The following is a 24,114-nucleotide window of genomic DNA, read 5'->3' as shown; positions in this document are numbered from 1 at the left end:
TTTCTCTCTGAATAAGTATCCAGAGGTAAGTGTACTTTTTGTTATTTGGCAAAACTCTTCCTGTCGAATGCATCACTATCAAGTGAAGAACACTTTTAATTCATTGGCAAAATCATAGTTTACAATTGAATAGCTGAAATAAAAACTTTTTCTATTTTTATTTTTTTTTGCATCATTAACTTAGAAACTTACATTCATTTGATGTCTACTATATGCCAGGTAGAGCTTCCAATACCTTAGAAGCTAAGAACATCTACAGTTGGAAGCGAAGCAAATAAAAATAAAACTACCTAATATTCTCTGTATTAAGCATTTAAAACAAAACTAATTGCTAAGTGTTTTAGATATATTTTCTTTTATTAAATGCATCTATTAATATCTAAATGTTTTATAGATATCAGTTTATTCCTCACAATAATCCTTTTAGAGTAGATACTTTTATTAGTATTGTTTTATCCATTTTACAGATAACAAAAGTGAGACACAGGGAGCCTCATGACATTTTCAAAGTTACACAGCATCTAAGTGGCAGTGCCTGGACTCCACGGCCTTACATTAAGGGTCATGAAAACAAACTCCCAAATTATTACTTTAATTTTATACTTAATATCTGCAGGAGGGTCTTTCATTCTTTTTTTGTTAATGCACAGATGGTAGCAGTACAAGGTAAGAAAACTGTCTTGTGGGACAAGGGAGAAAAGCAAAACCAGAGAATCTAGATGGGAATTCAGGTGTGCTGATGAAGATGATAAAGTATTCTACTGAGATTTTTGTGAGAACTTGAAAGAGAATATCTAGAGAAGGAAATGATTCAGTAAAACCTCTTTGAGAAGCAAAATCCACAAATTTCCATAATTAGTAGAAAATATAAATGGCTTGTGACAGATAGAGACTGGTTCAAGTCTGGCTGCAATATTAGAAAAATAAATGACCCAAAGCAGGGCTCCTAGGTGATATTTTACTCATAACAGCTTCTTCTAAGAAGGTTTTCATAGTTCAGCTCAAAAAGTGTTGCCTTCAGTGGCAGTATCAGTTATTGCCTGGGTGTCTCTGTCCTCAGAGGAGAGCACAATATGTGGTTTGAAGACATGTTGGCTTTACGTTGGTCAAGGAAATTCTCTCAAGTGAAGAGACGTATTTACCTTGTAACTACATGCTGAGCTTTGTGGCATAGTTTAAACACTGCCTCACCTAATTTTTACAACAAATTTCCAGATGAGTAAATGAAGGGTGTAGTTTTAGATGATACAATACATTGTAGAATCAAGTTTAAACCCAGGAGAGTTTCTTGTACATTTGCAGTGACATGCATATTCCTCTGGGACCTTTCAATCCATTATTTAGTCCATTGGTAGTTTTTATCTTTAAATACCGCCCCCCCCCCAAGTAAAAGGCACTCACAGCTAGACCCAGTCCTCTAGGAAGTGTTTAATCCAGGATATAATATGGGGTAATAAGGCTCCTATGAGATACTTCATTGTTTACCTGTTCACAATAAGTGAATGATGAATATGTATTTGCCAACATGAAAGGACATTCTACCTGTATGTGAATTAAATCTGACAGATCATCATATGAAAGAAATGCCCATGCCACCTAAAAACGTGGTGATGTCCTATAAATGTGATCTTCCTCTAGCTGTCAAGTAGTATTAGGTGAGGAGCGGATGTGAAACTGTCAAAAACTTGTAGGCTGACAGTGTTATTCAATGCAGATTGTAAAATAAGACAATGGATTCTTTACAGAGAAGCTGTCTCTTTCTCTGTGGACATGAATCAATAGTGTACTATCACCAAAGCACCAATCTACTTTGGTCATGGTACAGAAAATAATTGGTTATCCTATGAGAGCCTGAATCTAGATATGATCAAGAAAAAAACAAAATTTACATTTGTGATTTATAAATAGAATAAGAGATGTTCAGAAAAAAAGAGGCCATTTTACCTAAAATATATATATATATTTACCTAAAAACTAAAACTTTTATATATATATAAACATATATATATATATATATATATATATATATATATATAAACTAAAACTTTTATGTATATATAAAACTATTATCCAAATTGTACCATAAATTTAGAAATAAATATTTGGTCAAGAGATAACATGTTACACCAAGGGAATGACTGAAGAGTCCTGAGCAGATTCATTTTACCTGACTTAATATGGAGATAATATGAGAAGTGATACCAGGCCATTAGAAGGCTGTGAAACTGCAAACTACCATGCAAACCATATGGACATTGGCTTTTCATGAGGCCTTGAGCCATGTGTACCACAGAAATTTGAGCATTTTGTTTGATAAATGTGACCTTTGATATTGGCAGGGACACCAGACAGATCACTCAGAAAGACAGTCTAGGCATATGTTTTATAATCAGTCTACTGTAACAGCTGGAAGTGATTATGAAGAGGATGTGGTTTGTATATAGTATTTGAGTCCCTAATCCTCCATTTAAAATCTACAGGAGACCTCTGAGTTTCTTCATTTGTAGACTTAACAACAAAAAACAAACAAAAAAACCCCAAAGGGAGTTCCCGTCGTGGTGCAGCAGAAACAAATCTGACTAGGAACCACGAGGTTGTGGGTTCAATCCTTGGCCTCGCTCAGTGGGTTAAGAATCCAGTGTTGCTGTGAGTTGTGATATAGGTTGCAGCTGTGGCTCGGATCCCTTGATGCTGTGGCATAGGCTGGCGGCCACGGTTCTGATTGGACCCCTAGCTTGGGAACCTCCATAAGCCATGGGTGTGGCCCTAAAAAGACAAAAAACAAACAAACAAAAATTACAAACTTTTGTAGACTTAAAATAGGGTTGCTAGGAGGACTGATTATTTTTGAGGTATAGAATAGTAATCAACAAATGTTGCTACTGTGGTTATTATGAACAAGATTGGAACATCTGCATATGCCTGTCCAGCTTTGTGCTAGGTTCTGTGAGGTACGGTATAATATTTCAGCCATGAGTCTTAGGGAGATGAATCTCTGGTAATCTGGGAGAGGAACACAAAAAAATACAACAAAAAGAAGACAGTAAAAATATTGGTCTTTGCTAAATGGCAAAATAGAAGTTTGCTTTTTTTTTTCATTTGTTAAATGTTTTATTATGACTGATTTACAGTGTTCTTTCAGTCTCTGCTGTACAGCAAAGTGACCCAGTCATACATATATATAAATTTTTTTTCTCACATTGTCTTCCATCATGTTCCACCACAAGTGATTAGATATATAGTTCTCTGTGCTATACAGCAGTATATCCTTTCCCATTCACTCTAAAGACAAGAGTTTTCATCTTCTACTAAACCTAGATTTCCAATCCATCCCACTCCCTCCCTCTCCCCCCTGGAAAACACAAGTCTATCCTACATGTCCATCTTTTCTGTTTTGTAGATAAACCATTTGTGCCATATTTTAGACTCCATAGATAAGTGATATCATATGCTGTCTGTCTTTCTGACTTATTTCACTCAGTGTGAGAGTCTCTTGTTCCGTCCATGTTGCTGTAAATGGCATTGTTTTGTTCTTTTTTATGGCTGAGTAGTATTCCATTGTATATAGGTATCACATCTTCCTAATCTATTAATCCATCGATGGACATTTAGTTTCCCTGTCTTGGATCTTGTGAATAGTGCTGCAATGAATTAAGTGGTGGATGTATCTTTTTCAGTGAAATTTTTCTCTGTATATATGCCTGAATATATAAGATTGCTGGGTCATACGGTAGTTCTATATTTAGTTTTCTGAGGTATTTCAATACTGTTTTCCATAGTGATTGTATCAATTTACATTCCTACCAACTGTGTAGGAGGCTTCCCTTTTCTCCACATCCTCTCCAGCATTTGTTATTTGTTGACTTGTTAATCATGGCCACTCTAACTAGTGTGAGGTGGTTCCTCATAGTAGTTTTGATTTGCATTTCTCTAATAAGTAGTGATGTTGAACATTTTTTCACGTTCTGTGTGTCTTCTTTGGTGAAATGTTTATTTAGGTCTTTTGCCCATTTTTGAATTGGGTTGGTTGTTTTTTGTTGTTGTGTGAGTTGTTTGTGTATTTTGGAGATTAAACCTCTGTCATTTGAGTCATTTGCAAAAATTTTGTCCCATTCTGTAGGTTGTCTTTTCTTTTCTTTCTTTCTTTTTTTTTTGGGCTTTTCAGGGTCACACCCATAGCATGTGGAGGTTACCAGGCTAGGGGTCAAATCTGAGCAACAGCTGCCAGCCTATGCCACAGCCACAGCAACATCAGATCCAAGCTGCATCTGTGACCTACACTGCAGCTCATGGCAATGCCAGATCTTTAACCCACTGAGTGAGGCCGAGGATTGAACCCGCAACCTCATGGTTCCTAGTTGGATTCGTTTCCACTGCACCATGATGGGAACTCCTTTTCATTTTTCTTAATGGTTTCCTTTGCTGCACAGAGGCTTTTGAGTTTAATTAGGTCCCATTGGTTTATTTGTATTTTACTGTCTTTTTCTAGAAGGTGGATCAAACAAGATGTTGCTTTGATTTATGTCAAATGGCATTCTTCTATGTTTTCCTCTAGGAATTTTATAGTGTCTGGCCTTATGTTTAGGTTTTTAAACCATTTTGAGTTTGTTTTAGTGTTAGACAGTGTTCTAATTTCATTCTCTTACATGCAGTTGTTCAGTTTTCCAAGCACCGTTTGTTAGAGAGACAGTCTTTCCTCCACTATATGTTCTTACCTCCTTTGTCATAGATTAATTGACCATAGGGTGTTTGGGTTTATTTATGGGCTTTCTCTCCTATTCCATTGCACTATATTTCTGTTTTCATGCCAGTACCATAACATTTTCATTATTGTAGCTTTGTAGTAGAGTCTGAAGTCAGGGAGCCTGATTCCTCCAGTTCCATTTTTTTTTTTCAATATTGCTTTTGATATTTGAGATCTTTTGTGTTTAGATACACTTTTTAACATACTTTGGTCTAGTTCTGAAAAGAATGTCATTAGTAATTTGATCAGGGTTGCATTGAATCTGTAGATAGTCATTTTGACTATGTAGATTCATCCAATCCAAGAGGATGATATGTTTTTCCATCAATTTGTGTCTTCTTTGATTTCTTTCATTAGTGTTTTAGAGTTTTCAGAGTACAGATCTTTTGTCCCTTTAGATAGGTTTATTCCTAGGTATTTTATTTTTTTCAATGCAGTGGTAAATGGGATTGTTTCCCTAATTTCTCTTTCTGATTTTTCATTGTTAGTATATGGAAATGCAATTGATTTCTGTTAATTAATTTTTAGAGTTTTCAGAGTACAGGTCTTTTGTCCCTTTAGGTAGGTTTATTCCTAGGTATTTTATTCTTTTCAATGCAGTGGTAAATGGGATTGTTTCCCTAATTTCTCTTTCTGATTTTTCATTGTTAGTACATGGAAATGCAATTGATTTCTGTGTATTAATTTTGTATCTTGTGACTTTACCATATTCATTGATGAGGTCTAATAGTTTTATACTGTCTTTAGGATTTTCTAGGTATAGAATCATGTCATCTGCAAACAGTGGTAGTTCTGGTTCTTTTTCCCAATTTGGATTCCTTTTATTTCTTTTTCTTCTCTGATTGCCATGGGTAGGACTTCAAAGACTATGTTGAATGACATTGGGGAAAGAAGACATCCTTGTCTTGTTCCTGATCTTAGTGGAAATACTTTCAGTTTTTTTCCATTGAAAATGATGTTACCTATGGGTTAGTCATAGATGACTTTTGCTATATTGAAGTAGTTCCCTTCTATGCCCACTCTCTGGAGAGTTTTTATTGGGAATAGGTGTTGAATTTTGTGAAAAAATATGGAATGCTTCATGAATTTGTGTGTCAATCCTTCTCTGTATTGTTCCAATTTTAGTATGTGTGCTGCTGAAGCATGCACAAGTTTACGTATTTATTTATTTATAATTTTACTAGTTAAATTTCCTTCTTACCCCAGTCACACACATACGAACACACACACACACACCCTTTTTTGCAATGAGGCGGTTCTTTATAGCTTATACAAACAGTGATCCCCAGAGCCTGAGACCAGGTAGGAGAATGCACTTCCTCTCTCTCTCTCTCTCTCTCTCTCTATATATATATATATATATATATACATACATACATATATATAGTCACACACAGTTTTAAAAATATGTGTTTATCCCTGTAAATACCACCCAGACCATAATGTAGAATATTTCCACCAATAGAAAAAAAGCCTTCATTCCCCTTCCCAGTCATTAGCTCCTTTCTAAGAGTGTTCCAAGGATGTGTGTACTGTCCTGACTTCTAACACCAAGATCACTTTTGCATGTTTTTGAACTCCATATAAATAGAATCATGGTAGTATATATTCTTTTTTTTTTTCTTTTTTTTTTTTGGACACTTTGAGGCATATGGAGCTCCTGGACCAGGGATTATTTCCAAGCCACAGCCTTGAGTTAAGCTGCATCTGTGGCAACACCGGATCCTCAACCCACTTTGCTGGGCCAGGGATTGAACCCGTTTCCCAGTGCTCCAAGATACCGCTGATCCTGTTGTGCCACATCTGGAGCTCCCTATATATTCTTTATTTTTTGGCTTCTTTTACTCAGCATTTGTCTATTAGATTTATCCATGCTGATGAGTTCATCACTAGTTATTTTCTATTGCTGTGTGGCATTTCATTCTATATGTGAAATACACATTATTTTCCCATCTGACCATTGATAGATATTTGAGCTACTTTCAGTTTGGGACTGTTATAAATGAAGTTGTTATACATGATCTCATAATGTCTTTTAGTAGCCATAAGCATTCATTAGGTATATATCTAGGAGTAGAATTTCAAAGTCATAGGGTTTATATACTATGAAATGTTTTTCCAAAATGGTTTTAATTTATATGCCCACTAGGAGTATAAGAGAGTTCCAATTGCTTGGTATTCCCAGTGTTCCATTTAATTATTTTTGTTTTTGTACATAGGAGTATGAAGACAATGCTGTTTTACCAGGACTTCAGGGAAGAAAATCACACATTCACAAAAATTAAGATAGAACATGTCTGTCTGATCACAGTTGTTCATGACTTAAATATCTAGCCTTTCTTCCTCTGATATATCACTCTGTCACTTCCAGGTTTGGGGGACATCATCAGCATCCTAAGGCACTTTCCATTTTTATTTATTCTACTGTGGTAAAGCTACAGACTTTCCTAGAAGTTTTCCATTTTGTGACATCCGCAGACATAATATCTGCACTTTGCTTATCTGCTGACCAAATCTTGATTATCACCAGACCTGAGAATAGATAACAAAGGGTCAGTTCTCTGGACTATACAGCACAACACTGTCCCTGCACTTCTGACTCCCATGTCTTTGCACTGTAGACATTTAGTAAATATTTCTTGAAAAGAACTGACTTTCTTATTCTTATCCTCTACAAAATTACTTTAACTTGTGCTTATTTCTATTATAAGCATTTCATTTTCCTGGAAAATTGCTCATGGTTTGTACATTTACCTGAAAATCCTTAATTTGTCCACTTCAGTGCTTTTAGTCTTCAATAATATGACTGGAGTAAGCAATATTGTAAGCTTCTTAAAACAGAAATCTATACACAATAGTGCTTAAAAATTAGCTATCAACCTTTTTTAATCAGGGTATGGAATGCAGTATTGGCAACTTAGCATTTTGAAAATTTTGATGATGTTTTGCCTCAGACCTTTGAAAGAATTGGGGAATACTGGAGAGAGTATCTATAAAATTATCATAAAAAATATTTGCCTGTGTTAGTAATTTGGTGGAACTAACCATTACCAAATACATACAACATGTCTGGCAACGTATATTATTTTACAGAAATAAAAACTGAGTCTGGGATTTACTTGTTTAAATTATACATATTCTAGGAGTTCCCATCATGGCTTAGTGGTTTAAGAACCCAACTAGTATCCATGAGAATGAGGATTTGATCCCTGACCTCGCTCTGTGGGTTAAGGATCCAGCATTGCCGTGAGCTGTGGTGTGGGTCGCAGACATGGCTTGCATCCGTCATTGCTGTGGTTGTGGAGAAGGCCTGCAGCTACAGCTCTGATTTGACCCCTAGCCTTGGAACTTCCATGTGCTGCAGGCATGGCCCTAAAAAGACAAAAGGCAAAAAGATAAAAAAAAATTATGCATATTCTAAATGGGATTGTCATAATTAAAATACAAATATATTTGATATCAAATCCTTTAAAATATAAAGTGAAATTAATAAAAGTTGACAATAATTTATATGATTTTAAAGAAATGAGCAAGTGAAAAAAACTGAGAATGCTGTATTTTTTTTTTTTTTTTTAAATTTCAGGCACAAGTATTTTTGCAGGGATAGATACAAACTGATGTATTGTCCAAATGTGAAGGAGGGACTAGGAGAGAATTGTGGCCTCTTTCTCATTTTCTTTCTATTTGTTCTTTTCTCAAATCACAGGGCTTTATTTGAAACATTTCTTCTAAAGACTTTTAGAGCATATTATTTTGCCTTTATTCTGAAAAGTATCTTTGCTTTTTACTGCTTGCTTTCTATTATTACCTTGCAACACATTCCATGCTGTCCTTTGTCAAATCTCAATGGTGTGGCAGTTTGCTGTTTATGATTATTTAGTATCAGACCTGGCTTATTTTTTCTGCTGTTCACTTTTTCAAATAAACATCTGTATGTGGTTTTTTCTTTCTATTTTTTCAATGCTATTTATCTTCCTACAAATTCTAACTTATGGTTGTATCTGACTTTGAGCAAATAGAATTGAAAACTTCTGGAGTATCAATTCATTGAGTCTAATTTGTACATCTCTCTCTGTACATTTCTGAGCCCTCATCAGCTGTGGAGCTGAACGCTGGATCCTGCCAAATGAAACCAGAATTTTTTGGCTGAATTTAATCCTAAGGTTAGCCTAGGCTTGTTACATTTAATAATTTACATACCCGACTGCAGAAAAACCTATAATAAGTTAGAAATAGACTTATTGATCATGTGATTAATTGATACCCTGAATATCAATCAGAAAAGTATATTTTTTACCTTTTTAATAACATTTTATAACATTTTTATGTTTAACATTCACTTCTTTTCAATTCTTGATGTTAAAATATCTCAATGTTAGTAAAAAACAAAAAATCTGAAAGTGCTCCATTTGTCTATTAGGATCCAGGACATCTCTCTTTCCTAGTTTAGTGCCCTGATGCTTAGCTACTGCACACAAGCCAGCTAACTATGCATACAGGTACCAAAGTTATCACCTGAGCTACTTTAAGATAGAATTACTACTTCTTATTTCCAGAGAAAAGTAACCATAAATTCCTGCCTCAAAAGTAATAGTAACAGGGTGGTGGCAATTTAATAGTAATAACAACCATATGTTAATTATTTTAAGCTACAGGGTGTTTAAGAACAGATTATTATCACAAATTCACTCTGTGCATCCTACTGAGATTTTTCCATGTACCTATCTGTTGCCTCTTCATTCTAAATTGTTACTGGGCTCCACTCTCCTCCTTTTCTCATCCATCGTATATCTTCTTTACTTCTTGTCTCACAGGTTATCAAAGCATTTCTCAAAGTTTTTTGGTCATCATTATCATAGATGTTAAGATGAGAATATCGAGAATATCTTCGCGTTTGCCCAGTTTTCAGAAATGCAATTGCTGGATATGTATTAGGAGAAAGGGAGTCCTATGGCTGAATGCCTAGCAAAACCTTTTAACATCTTTGACTGAATGACATCTCCTGTTTTGCCTGGGCAAAGAAATTAGCTTTTAGAACACTGATTCACTGGCTTATTTGGGGGATATATATATAAAGGAACTTCTGATTCCTGTAATTAATAAATTAAAATATCACATTTCACATATTTTAGGCAAAATAATGAATGTTCGACTGTATTGTGTATTCATCTTATTTTCAGAATTTTATACTTATTGGAAATAAAGCTTATGAACATGAATTGATTGTATATTCAGAGGTCTTTTCTGACCTGGATTCCAGAGATTTGATAATTTAAAAATTGCAAAGGAAGGGCTTTGAAATTATAGGTTGTTCTGTGCATTAAGATAGCTGGTTGTCATCTCCTCTAGCACTAAGTTCCTTTTCATAATAACTTATCACTCCTGATTAGGACTGTGGGAATGGACAGTACAATACTGGCTGCAAAAATCAACAGAAAAAGAAAAGTCTGAAGTTCTGGAATAATCTGTAGTGCAAAATATATTAATAAAGCAACTAAAACTAAAAGGTCACCCACAGCTTGAGGTTGAGGACATTGTCTCTGTGGGAAGGCCCCCTCCTGAGAATGTTTATCTAGAAGATTGCACAGTAGGTGACATCTTCTCCTGTCCTGGGCAAGTGCCAGGAGACACCCCCCCAATACCGCAATAAGGTATAAATATGGAGCTGATGAGCATTTGTGTCCCATCAGGTAGAAGGTTCTTGGGGACTTTCTATCCCACCTTGCCGTCTAATGCTGGCCAAATGTCTTAGAATCTTCCTGCTGTTTTAAGCTTCTCTAATATGCAGCTGTTGTCTTAGTATTTAGCAATGGCAATTTTGTGAAACTTGCCTAAGAAATTCTTCTTGTGCCTTGAGACTAGAAAAAAGTTATGGGAAAGAACAGAAATATTAACATGGCTACATTAGAGGAACTGTTTCCCATACTGGAAATACATGATGGATGCTGACTCTAAGACTTTCAAGATCTTCTTCACAGAGCCTTCCCTACTTCCAGAACTTGATGTGGCTTCTTGTACTTCCAATCATGCTCACTAGGGCAAGGGTCTCTTAGCAAGGCTCTGAAATAGAAAGTGCACCCATAGACAGGTAAAAAAAGTCCAGGAAACCTAGTGGTCCAAAAGTGACTAGGTTTTTGCCTCTTAAGGGGAAATAATTCACTTCAACAAAAACACTTTTCTTATAGTTTTATATGTTTAGGAATAGCCCATTATTTCAGAAAATGTTTGAAAGACAGTAATTTCCCAGTGTAAGCCCACAATTTTTTTTAATCCATTACACACTGATTCTGCTTTCTATCCCTTTTAGAATGTGTCTATATCTTCATCTACCTCATGCTGAAAATTTTGTGAATTTATAACTCCATCTCAACACTACTGCAATTCTTTTTCTTTTCTTCATGTTTAGTGGCATTTTGTTTTAGGAAAAAGAGGTTAGATTTACAGCCTGAGGTATGAAATGTGTCTCTTTTGAAAAGCAAAATAAATATTGTATAGATAGTGAGAGAATTTGTACAACTGCAGGCAAGAAGCGGTATCTTCTCCTGTGGGCTCCTCAGCATGTGGATTCCTGCCAGCACCTGCTGACATTTTTGATAACAATAGAGTGGCCAAGAAAGCAACTGAAGAACTTGTGCCTAAGTGGGAAAAATGGATAACAGAAATAGCAAAGTATAATTAATTATTCTTTCTGGAATAAATGGAATCAGAGCATTGGAGCAGAGATAACCCAGATTGTCAGTGCTTAGGGTTGTCTTTAATAAAATTTGCTTTTCTGTTTGATTCATTTGTATATCTCAGAAAATAGGAAGATGATCCTATCCACAGCACAATTTTAGATAATATTGGAAGATGCAATGTATAAAACCTAGAACTCTGCCTGGAATAATAGTGGTTAAATTTTAAGTATGGAGTTATTGCTACAAAAAATAAGTAATATAAGAATTCAAAGTTAAAAAAGTCAACATTAGGCCAGGTGGATGGGAAACCTTCATGGGAATAGATAGAACTTGACCTTAACCTTGAATAATAAGTGGACTTTTTTTTGATAAACATAGAGGGGGAAAGTGGCAACAAGAAGCTCTGAAGGTGCAACCAGGAAGAGGTTGGGAAAAAAAAAAAAGAGTCTGTTCTCAGGTGGTAAAGAGATCACCAACACTTGATGGATGCAGTCCATCCATCCCAAGGAATATGAATCCAGCTGTGGTGGCTCAACAGCTGAAGAAGTCAGCCTTTGCTTTGGAGAATGGATAGTGGTTAAATGGTAACTTTTAAAGGAATTTATCTTTCTGGCTCCTCTAGACAGTGAGAGAGAGTGATAATTTGTTTGATTACAAAGTAAGAAAGAGGCGTTTAAGAAGGTAAGATCTTGAAAGGCAAATTTGGAAGGAATTAATTGATTCTGATCATTTGCCTGAGGATACTTTGAAGGTAGAATTCCTTCCATCTTAAAGTATTCACACTAGGAAATGCCCTTTTTGTAAGATAAGATGAGAGGATCTGGAAATAAAGATGTTACTACTGTGCTGAATCATCTTTCAAGAAATTATAAGTTAGATCATTACAACAATTTTATGAGGTAAATATCATTATGTTCACTTTAAAGATGAAGACTTTCAGCTTCAAGGAAGTTACTTGACTTGTCCAAAGTCCCACAGATACAGGATGGCAGCTGGTGTTTAACCACAAGAGTTTCCCTCACTCTCCACTAGCCTGCATTACCTTTACCATATTATGTGGGTAGAGAGTACAAAACAACAGTGACAGTGATTGTGAAACTTAAACATTTTTTCTAAAGGATAACCATCACACACATGAAATTAAACCAGCAGATGTGAGATATGATATAGTTTAGTGCTCTTCTGCAAGTGATAGTTATGGTTAGATAAAGTTTGTGCTTCTTTTCTCATCCATCCCATCAATAAGCACTACTATAATGCTAGCTCTCCATATTTGTAACATTTATAGGGTGTTTTAAAAATGTTTTCATTTTTATTTATTTGTCTTTTTGCCTTTTCTAGGGCCGCTCCTGTGGCATATGGAGGTTCCCAGACTAGGGGTCTAATCGGAGCTGTAACCACCAGCCTATGCCAGGGCCACAGCAACGTGGGATCCAAGCCGCGTCTGCAACCTACAACACAGCTCAAGGCAACGCCGGATCCTTAACCCACTGAGCAAGGCCAGGGAAAGAACCCGCAACCTCAGGGTTCCCAGTCGGATTCGTTAACCACTGCACCATGACAGGAACTCCTAAACATGTTTTTAAATAGTCCTCTTAAAAACTCATTAATAGTAGGTAGGATATGGGCATTATTTCCAATTTTGAAAAGAAAAACCAAGATTCAAGAGGTGCTAAGTGGTAGAGTTATCAGCTGAATCCAGTTTTTGTTTCTAACTCTACTGGTGCACTTAGTTCTACTAAGTGTCTCAAATACCAGCATTACATTCGCTATGTTGGCTTTTGGAAAGATGACTAGATGTGATCTCTTATCCTTGCTTTGTATCTGCCCATTACAGCTATTGCAGCTTGAAATACTTTTCTAAACTTTATTCAAAATACTCCTCTACTTATAATCATTTTTAAAATCATTTTATAATCCAGAGTAGTTCACATTTCCCACTTAGCTGTTCTTGGAATGGTTCTTAGGTTACATTTCTAATTATGTCTAATTTTTCAGTTTCTACTTTTAAAATTTCTCAAAAAATATAAAACCACCACCCCTTCACATCAAACAGGATAAAAGAATGTTAATAGCCCTGATTAGTACATATTAGGACTAGGAATCTGGCATCAGGGGAAGCATTTATATGTTTTATTTCTCTTTGCTTTAAGTGCAGCCAAGGTTAATTATTCACTGAATAATTTCATGTTATTGAAAGGGCAGACAAACAATACAGAGAACAATCCTGGTTTCTTAAATTACACTAATCTTTCCTTATGGATAATATGGGTAATAGCCTCCTTTTAAAACTAAATGAGGAGTTCCTGTTGTGGCGCAGCAGAAATGAATCTGACTACGAACCATCAGTTTGTGGGTTCGATCCCTAGCCTCGCTCAGTGGGCTTAAGGATCCGGCATTGCCATGAGCTGTGGTGTAGGTTGCAGACACGGCTCAGATCTGGTGTTGCCGTGGCTGTGGCATAGGCCAGCAGCTATGGGAACCTCCATGTGCCACTGGTGTGAACCTAAAAAGCAAAGAAAAAAAAAAAAAAGAAAAAAAAAGAAAACTAAATGAGTGTGCTTATTGGACTTAAACTCTTGTCACAGACTTGCTCTTGCTTTTAACACCCATAACCCCTCAAAGGACATTTAGAACCTCATGCTGCTTTTTCCATAGCCTTTGCTCCTTGCAGCTGTGTAGAACCATGGCAGAAGGTGAAGGTCAAACCATTTGGCATTTCTCACACCAGATGGCAGAGTTTTTATAGGAAGGGGGTGACAGCAGCCCCTCTCTGAGAGCAAGAGTGATAGAGAAGGAGCATGCATTTCATATCTACGTTTGTGTAATGCAAGGCTGGGCCTGTAGGGCCCCCTGTTGCTGCATTCTTCACTGTTAATCTGTTGTCAGGGGAATAGCTTGCTGAAAAAGCCTGGTGTTCTCCTATTAAGCAGAGGAGACCTAAGGTAGTCCTGAGAGGTATTGCCTCTCTAAGAAAAACAAACAACGAAATGGAATCATCCTCAGCATTAACTACATTTAAAAGCATTCACCAGTCTTGAACAGTTACCACCACTGATAATGAAATAAGGTGAATTTCCTCATTAAGAAAATTTCCTCATTAAGAAAACAATGTAACTTTGAGATTAAATCAAAATAATTGAAAGCTAGTGTAGGGGAGCAAAATTTATCTCCCCAAAATGTATCTCTTTAGTGGCGGATTATTTTAGGCTGATTATTTTAAAGAAGCGGAAAACCCAGGAAGTTTTTCTTGTTATCTCCCCCTAACTGCCTGAAAGAATTTAGATAGGAGCCCTGTTCCTACGAAGGAAGCGATCAGATAGATAGTTATAGTGTGAACTAGGTGTGGCAGACAGGGAGGAATCTATCAAAATCTGTTAAAATTTCTCTTTCTCATTGTCTCTGAATGACCCAGAAAATATTTACTTACCAAACATTCGCTTTCCATCTCCATGTGAATTGCTTCCTCCCCTTTGAAATCCCAGACCACTACCTCCAACGTTCTCTTTTGTCTATAGCTGAAGATGATATTTAAACTGAGGGTTGCAACCATTTTGGTGAATTACTCAGTTTCTCCCAAGTATACATTTATTAATCTTTGTTTGATTTTTCTCCTGTTAATTTGTCTCATGTCAGTTTAATTCTTAGACCAGCTAGAAGAACCAAGAAAAATAGAGGACAATTTTTCATTCCACAACATAAGGTAACAATGGAAAGATTCCCATGGCTTTTTGATACCACAAGGGCTCTATGCAATTGAAAAAGAAAAAATACTACCACAAAAACAGTAGCGGAAGAAAGCACATGAGGAATGAACATCAACTAAATCAATAGGAAAAATCATCTCCCCTCAATATAACGTCAAGGAAGCTCTACTGGAAAATGAAAAACATTTTGTAATACCTCTTATCAGGGGGATATACAGAAGCAAAGGCAACCATTTTTAAAACTATAGAAAATTACACTCGAATTTAAAACAAAAATTAATAATCTAGTTGACAAAGACCTATGGAAAGTGCTTATGTGTTTCATGGGGGAAATAAAATCAATGAAAAAATGAACATATTGCATTTATACACAACCTATGTTTTATGTTATTCCTAATCCTAACACAATAGTTTTGTTATTCCAATGATTAAAGATCTACAGTAGTTTACCAAGATTTTTGTGGGATGTGATACAGAATGACAACTCAATATTCTACCAGGTTTTTTTGGTTTTTTTTTGTTTGTTTGTTTGTTTGCAGCTGCACCCATGCATGGCACATGGAAGTTCCCAGGCCAGGGGTCAAATTGGAGCTTCAGCTGCAACCTGTGCCAGTTTGTGGCAATGACGAATCCTTAACCTGCTGAATGAGTCCAGGGATCAAACCTACATCTTCACAGAGACAACACCAGATCCTTAACCCACTGACTCACAATGGGAACTCCAATATTCTGCAGCTCTTCACAAAAAATTTTGAAAGCATTGGCTAGGGAAGGACAAGTAATTTTCTTTCTACCTTTCTAGGTTTTTGACTGAGAGATCCCCGTAACGAAAAGATTAATAGGAGAAAAACAAACAGAAGTGTAATAATGTGAATACCTCCTGTGTATGTGGAGATGCCAAGGAAAACTGAATAACTCCCCAAGAGGCCCAAGCCATCATCTTAAATACCATCTCCAGCTAAAGATAAAAGAAGAAGTTAGGGTGTGGGGCAGTCAGTTATGGGTGTTATCAAGAAAAGTACAGTATAGCAGCAACATGACTCTTACTCAGATTTAGGTCATTTCCTTCTCCACTGATAAGTGTGTTTTAAACTTTGAAGCTGTTGCACAACAAAGCAAACCACAAACAAAATGAAACTACAACCTACACAATGGGAAAAATTATTTGCAAATGATGCTACCAACAAGAAATTAATTTTCAAAATCTACAAACAGCTCATATAGTTTAATATAAAAAACAACAAAACAAAACAAACAACCCAATCAAAAATGATCAGTAGACCTAAATTGAGATTTCTCCAAAAAAAAAAAAAAACATGGAGATGGTGGCAGACATATGAAAAGATGCTCAATATTGCTAATTATTAGAGAAATGCAAATCAAAACTACAGTGAGGTATCATCTCACACTAGTCAGAATGACCATCATCAAAGAGTCTACAGATAATAAAAGGCTGAAGAATGTGTGAAGAAAAAGGAACTCTCCTATACTGCTGAGATTGTAAATTGGTGCAGCCACTATGGATAACAGTATGGAGGTTCCTCAGAAAACTCAGAGTTCCCGTTGTGGGGCAGCAGAAATAAATCAGACTAGGAACCATGAAGTTGCAGGTTTGATCCCTAGCCTCACTCAGTGGGTTAAGGATCCGGTGTTGCTGTGAGCTATGGTATAGGTCACAGACACGGCTCAGATCCTGCGTTGCTGTGGCTGCGGCATATGCCGCAGCTGTAGTTCCAATTGGACCCCTAACCTGGTTATTTCCATATGCCATGGGTATGGCCCTAAAAAGCTAATAAATAAATAAAATAAACAAGTAGTAAATAATTAAAATAATTACTATATGATCCTGCAGACCCACTTCTGGGCATTTATTTGAAGAAAAGTCTAATTTAAAAGATACTTGTACCCCAGTGTGCATTGCAGCTCTATTTACAATAGCCAAGACATGGAAGCAACCTAGGTGCCCATTGACAAATGAATGGATAAAGAATGTGTGGTACATATATACAATGGAATACTACTCAGCCCTCAAAAATAATGAAATAATGCCATTTGCATCAATGTAGATCGACCTAGAGATTATCATAGTAAGTCAGAAAGAGAAAGAAAAATACCATATGATATCACTTACATGTGGAATCTAAAAAATGGTATAATGGACTCATTTGCAAAATTGAAATCAACCCCGACATAGAAAACAAACTTATGTTTACCAAAGGAGAAGAGGTGAGGAGGAATAACTTGGGAACTGTGATTAATAGATACACACTACTATATACAAAATAGATAAACACCAAGGGCCTACTGTCCTACTGTATAGCACAGGGAACTATATTCAATAACTTGTCATGGTCTATAATGGAAAATAATCTGAAAAAAAATATCTGAATCAGTTTGCTGTACCCCTGAAACTAACACAACATTGTGAACTAACTACATCAATTTAAAAGTGGTTAAAAAATATTGTTTAAAAGAAAAAGAGTTTCTGGAGATTTGGTCATCTTTTTCTTCCCAGTACAGAGAGGACAGATGACACCCTTAAAAATGGACGTTTCCCTTACAAATGTATATGTTTCCTACAAAAGAATAATTTATACTCAATTTTCAGCTTCTCCTGTATCTGTTGTTTCTTAAAAATCATCAACCTAAAAAAACCCTTATGCCAAAGAGACATATTTTAGGCTGATAAATTCTGCTTCCTTCCATTTGTCTGTCACAAGAAAAGAACGAATACACCTGGCAAGTTTTGTGAATATATGTTTTATGTTGACTTAAACATATATTTTTGAAAGAATGAGGGTCAGACCTGGCTAATACTCAGCTGTAAACTGAATTGGGTATTGATAGCTAACATCCTTTATCACTGGTCAATATCCAGACAGAATCAGTTAAATTAGATAATTACCTATTAATTATTAATAATTTAGACTATTACCCTGAGATTGGGCATCTAGTGGATTTATTACCTTTTTATTTTGATATAATATGAATTACTGTAACATACTCCCTTTTAGTCTTCTTAACATATTATCCTTTTATCTAATTTTCTTATTGCTTTTGTTTTATTTATTCTTTATCTGTTCCATGGGAATCTTTCTTCAAATAGTTTGAACCTGATAAATCTAGGTTGTTTACTCAGTTTTAAGAGTGGGCACTTTGAAAACAGTTGGAGTCATTGAATGTATTGAAAAGAGTTGGAATCATTGAATGTATGTGGGTTTATCTACTCTGAGTTTTGCTGTAGGGGGATTTATAAGGTCAGATGCTTCTTTGAGGAGCCTCTGAGGTCTTTAATTTCAGTTACCCCCCAGAAACTATCAGATTTCCTGGAAAAAGACCTTTTAGTTTCTTGTTTGGAGGGAATAGAATTAATTGCCATATCTGAAAGCAGAGTCAAGAAATGGAGTTGAATTTAGGCCTTAGTATTCAATATGTGTGTGTTCTCTTATCACCCTGTTGCTGGTATAGTGTCCTTACCTTCAACCTGTAACCAACCCCAAGATCCTCTGTATTAACCTCTGCAAAGTATAAACTTCAAGACTTAAGATAGGGGAGAGGATATTTTGTAGGGGAGAACTAACTGCATGTTGAGGAATTTATTGTCAGGTCTACCTTCATTCCCTTTTGCAAACATACCTTTTGCCTGAAGTTCTTTGTGAGGAATCAGCAATGTACATCCAATTATATCTCTACTTTTCTGACTGCTAGGTCAATTTCAGGTTCTACATTTCAGTTTCTAAAATTTTACCTTTTTTTATTCTATTGTATTGCTTTTTGTTGTGATTATATGAAATTTGAAACATCTTTTACTGTTGTTTGAATAAAGTTGTTGAAGGGAAGCAAAGTAAACTTTATACATTCAGTGCACTGCCATCACCCAAATGGACCTAAAATCAGTGCTTTGAGAAATACTCAAGTATGGGGAAAATCTCTATATATTTCTCAGTCCTGTAATTTTTTTTTTCCTTCTTGAGGACAAAGATGCTATAGCTTTTGAAACATTTATTATTCTTTCTTGTGAAAGAATATCATGAATTATATCACAATGTCATAATTGTCATAAGAACTGAAAGTTCTTTTATGTTTCAGGTCCCTCTGAAAGCAAATTTTCTGCTTTCCTACAGGATAGAGATTATTCCTTACTATGTTAGTAATCTGGTACATAGAAAAGTACCCAACATAGACCTTTAATCTCCTGAAAAATTACTACCTTATATCAAAACTGTAAAGTTAATCCCTTACCGTCTTTTTCCCATGTCATTAAATTCTGAACTATTAATCTTAGGTACTAATCATAAGTATTAAATTTTATGTATACCGAATGAGTGTCTCCACTTTGAAAAGGTTGCTCACCCCTTCTCTTTCAACCAACGTTTCCTTTGTTGGTTTGGTCTTCCTAATTATTAGAGAAAAGCTACTTTAAAAAATATGATTAGCTAATTATTTTTAGTATATTTTTAAACTTATATACTGTTGCAAAGCAAAGTACCCCAAAACCTAGCGGCTGAAAACAATTTATGATGCTCACAACTTTGTGAGTCTAAGAATTCTGGAAGGGCCTGGCTAAGTGGCTTGTCTCTGAGTCATTTGATATCAGGGTACCTCCAATGTATGGGCTCTGTTCCAGAATGACATTTTTTCACTCACATGTCTGTCACTGAAGTAGTCTTTGCTGTCTCTCTTTCCACGTGACATCTTATGTTCTGTGTCCTCTTCATGTATCTTGGGATCTCAGAGCATGACAGTCTTAGGTTAATCAGACTTTCTGCATAGCAGTTGGCTTCCCCCAGAGCAAATGTTCTATGAACAAGGCAGTATTTCACAAGGCAGGATGGAAAAGCTGACCTCAGCCTAGAAAGTAGGATAGCATTAATTAATGTTACATTCCATTGATCAGAACAATCACAGTCTACCCATACTCAAGGGAAGATGACGTAGTGACTATCTCTAATCAATCTCTTTCTCCCTCTCTCTCACTCACACCCACATACCATATACATACATATATACATAGACACACACATATATACATATACTATAAAAAGATTTGGCCATATATATACTACCTATAAAGCAATATGGCCAATTTCATAACCTCAAGCAATACATGTTATAATCCTCTGCAAAATTGATGACAAAAGTCATAAACACCTGCCTTATATAGGAGTACCAGAGGTCCCTCCCCTCTTTTTACTATTATTGTCTAATGATTTCATTTTGGAAGAAGTTCTTCCATAGCTATGACTGATATCACTTCAGATCCCAGAGCAGGGGAGAACAAGACTTCAAGGGGTGAATTTTCTTAAGAGCTACTAACATACCTGCCTGTGCTGAGAATGTCGCTTCTATCCCCAGAGGGTATGGCTGTGTATGGACGATTCCCCACATGCCATTAAGATAGCAGAGCAGGAATATAAGGTGTCTCTGCCAAGGAAATGTCATTTTTCAAAGCAGCAGCAGAGGCAGGCACTATGGTGGCAGTTTATTATACCAGAAAAAAATAATAGCCTCACGGAAGAGACATGATCTGAGCTGATCTATCCGCTTGACCTTATACAAATACTTATATTTTCTATGTGCTCTCATTTATAAAGTGGAGCCAGTAATTTTGTTTCTAAGGGATTGTTGTGAGACTGCAATAAGAACACTCATATTGACTCAAATTATCAGAAAAGAGCAAAAAGGGTTTTTGACCATCATTATTAATGTTATTATTATTAAGGAATAATATAAAAGTGTAGTTGTATAGCCAGCTATAAAGTTGACATGCTTTAGTGTTTATTATATCTTCCATATTAATATTTAATGTCAAAATATATTGGGTTGTATAACAGCATTGTACAGAATCCTTGAATCAGTTCCAGCTACAAGTACACTGAAATAATAATTACTATAAGGATCTTTTAAAAATAATTTCAAAACTTCCCATAGGATGAATACTACAGGTTATCATTACCATCCCTCTGATATCTTTTCACATGGAAATCTACTGAGGTTTTGTCCTAAAACCTCCATAGGAGATTTGTTTGTCCTGAATTGCAATAAATCCAAGCTTTGCTTGGAGGCTGTGATGCAGGAAGTCTGTTCCTTTCTTTGCTTCTATCTGGATGGCCTGTTCATTAGGATGTGATCCTGTCAGTATGAATATCATCATCATCACCCTCATCATTTCACATATTCTAATCACATGTTGGTTTCAGAAAATGAAAAAAAAAAAAAAAAAAAAAGAACCGGAAACAAAAACAACCCACAAAAAAACCTACTTCAGACTGCATCCCTGACTTTAGTCATGTACCACTTTGAAAGTGACCTGTTGGTATTAAAAGAGACTAAATATAATGATGTGGTTGGGAGAGTGTAAGCTATAACCATCCCTAGGAAAGTAACACAAACCAATATAGCCAGTATTTGCAACACAACATGTGGCACAGTGACATCACGTGTAAATTAATTCTTGGTATACAGGAAGGTGTGCTCTCTCACCTGTGGCCTGGAACTTGTGGTTCTAAAACAATGCACTTGCTAGAAATTGTTTCATAAGAACGGGGAACCAGCTTCAGAGACACACAGATCTGGATTCTAATCTTGGCTCTATTGCTTAATGGTTTTGTGCCTTAGGGAAAGAGAGTTAAGCACTCTTATTCTTGGATTATTAAGCTGTATAATTACTATATCATAAAATTATTAGGAAGTTAAAATAAGAAAATATATGTAAACTCCTAAATACCTGCACTTTCATCTTCAGCAATAATTGATATATAACCCCTCTTTAAAAGTTATTGTCACACAGACACCCTCACCCAAATTATTTTGAAGCAGTTACTAGATGTATTACATCATTGCATCTTGAAATGTTTCAGTAAATGCCTTTAACACTCAAGAAATTTCTTAATAATTTGTAAAATTATGAAACCTAAATTATTAACAATAGTTAGTATTATTAATGGTAATCCATATCATAAGCTATTTCAGCCAGTATTCATATTCCCCAAACCTCTTATAATCATTATCTATTTATAGTCTGTATGTTTGCACTGGGATCAAAATAATGTCCAATACTGGTTGCTATGTCTTTTAAATGTCTTTTTAAATATAAGTTTCTTCTTTTAGAATAATTTTAGATTTATAAAAAAGACGCAAAGATAGAGAGGGTTCCTGAATGTCCTTTAGTCAGTTTTTGCTAATACTAGCACTTTATAAAACCATGATACATCAAAACTAAGAAATTAATATTGATACAGTATTATGAACTAAAAAACTGACTTTATTAAAATATAACATTTCTCACTGATCCAAGATTCATCCTGGGAGCTAACATTATATTTAGGTTTTAGACTCTTTAAAACCCTAGTTTCCTCTTACATCTTTTTTCTTTTTCACAATATTTTTCTGTGAGAAACCAGAAAATTTTTCTGGCAAAGGTTTTCCAATGTAAATTGAAGTTATATGTTTGTGCTATTTTAAACATATTTCTCTGTACCTCAAATTCATCATAAATTGGTATTAGATCTAAGGGTCTGATTAAATTTGGGTTAACTTTTAAAAAAAATTGGTTAGTATTGGATAAACTACTTAACAGGGAATGTTTTGTACTTCCACAAAGAGATTTGAAAGTCTGGTTTTCCCTCTTTCTGATGTTATCACTAACTGGTGATCATTATTTAGTTCCATTAATCCATTAGAGGGCGACAGACTAGTGTTATTCTATCTCGCTTTATCATTTTTCATTGTGTATCATTTGAAATATTTCCAAAAGGAGAAAATTCTCCCCTTCAACTGTAGTATAGCTCATGTATTAAACAAATGAACAAAGAAACAAAAATATTTCATTTCCCCCCCATGTTTACTTGTTTCAGTGTGATAATTTGGTCATTTCCTGGCATATTTCCATGATTTTATTTATAATGTACTCTATTTTCAAGGTTCTAATTCAGTATTCTTTAAATTATATTTTTTTATTGAAAGACTGTTGATTAGAGCAAACTTACAGAAAAAGTAATCATAAAGAACAGAGTTCCTTCCCAAATATTCCCTCTCCTTACAGAGTTTCTTCTATTATTAACATCTTACACTAATGTAGTACATTTGTTACAAGTATTGAATCAGTATTGATACATTATTACAACTAAAGTCAATAGTTTACATTAGGGTTCACTCTTTATGATGTTCATTTCTACTGGTCTTGACAAAGTATAACTTTATCAGATGAGTGGTTAACAAACATTTTTCAGTGTATGGGTTATCTTTTCATTCTCTTAGGAATGTCTCTCACAGAGCATTTTTTTTTAATTTAATTAAGTTCAACATTATTTTTTCCTATTATGGATTATACTTTTCATATTGTGTATAAAAAGTCATTGCCAAATACAAGATCTCCTAGATTTTCTCCTGTTATCTTATAAAAAGTGTGTACATTTTACATTTTATTATTAGGTCTATAATCCATTTTGAATTGTTATTTGTGAAAGATATAAGGTCAGTGTCTAGATCACTTTTCTGTATGTAAATATCTAGTTGTTCCAGAATCATTTGTTGAAAACCTCTCCTTATTTATTTATTTAATATAATGCTTTTTTTTTCCATTTTAACTGATTTACAGTATTCTGTCAGTTTTTTTTATTATTATTTTTAATAGTTTTTTCCCCAGTGCATTTTTTTTCCTACTGTACAGCATGGTGACCCAGTTACACATACATGTACACATTCTATTTTCTCACATTATCATGCTCCATCATAAGTGACTAGACATAGTTCCCAGTGCCACACAGCAGGATCTCATTGCTAATCCATTCCAAAGGCAATAGTTTGTATCTATTTACCCCAACCTCCCCAACCACCCCACTCCCTCCCCCTCTCCCTTGGCAACCACAAATGTATTCTGCAAGTCCGTGATTTTCTTTTCTGTAGAAAGGTTCATTTGTGCCTTATATTAGATTCCAGATATGAGTGATATCATATGGAATTTTTCTTTCTCTTTCTGACTTAC

General features: G+C 35.3%; 1 long non-coding RNA gene and 1 pseudogene across 1 annotated transcript in view; one reads left to right on the top strand and one right to left on the bottom strand.

Annotated features, from left to right (window-relative positions):
* LOC110260035 (uncharacterized) overlaps positions 1-24,114 on the top strand; it is a 1,001,533-nt gene that overhangs the window by 432,129 nt on the left and 545,290 nt on the right. The gene's annotated exons all lie outside the window — the stretch shown is intronic.
* On the bottom strand, positions 5,808-5,893 carry LOC146404884 (U6 spliceosomal RNA; annotated as a pseudogene).

Source organism: Sus scrofa, chromosome 3 (genome assembly GCF_054392235.1).
Source record: "Sus scrofa isolate SSC_HxYL_T2T_F1_AM1 chromosome 3, Sscrofa_HxYL_maternal_Yorkshire_Landrace_v2.0, whole genome shotgun sequence".
In the NCBI taxonomy this organism is placed as follows: Eukaryota; Metazoa; Chordata; class Mammalia; order Artiodactyla; family Suidae; genus Sus; species Sus scrofa.
Note: the sequence above shows the minus strand (reverse complement) of the source record. Positions and strands in the feature narration are given on the sequence as shown.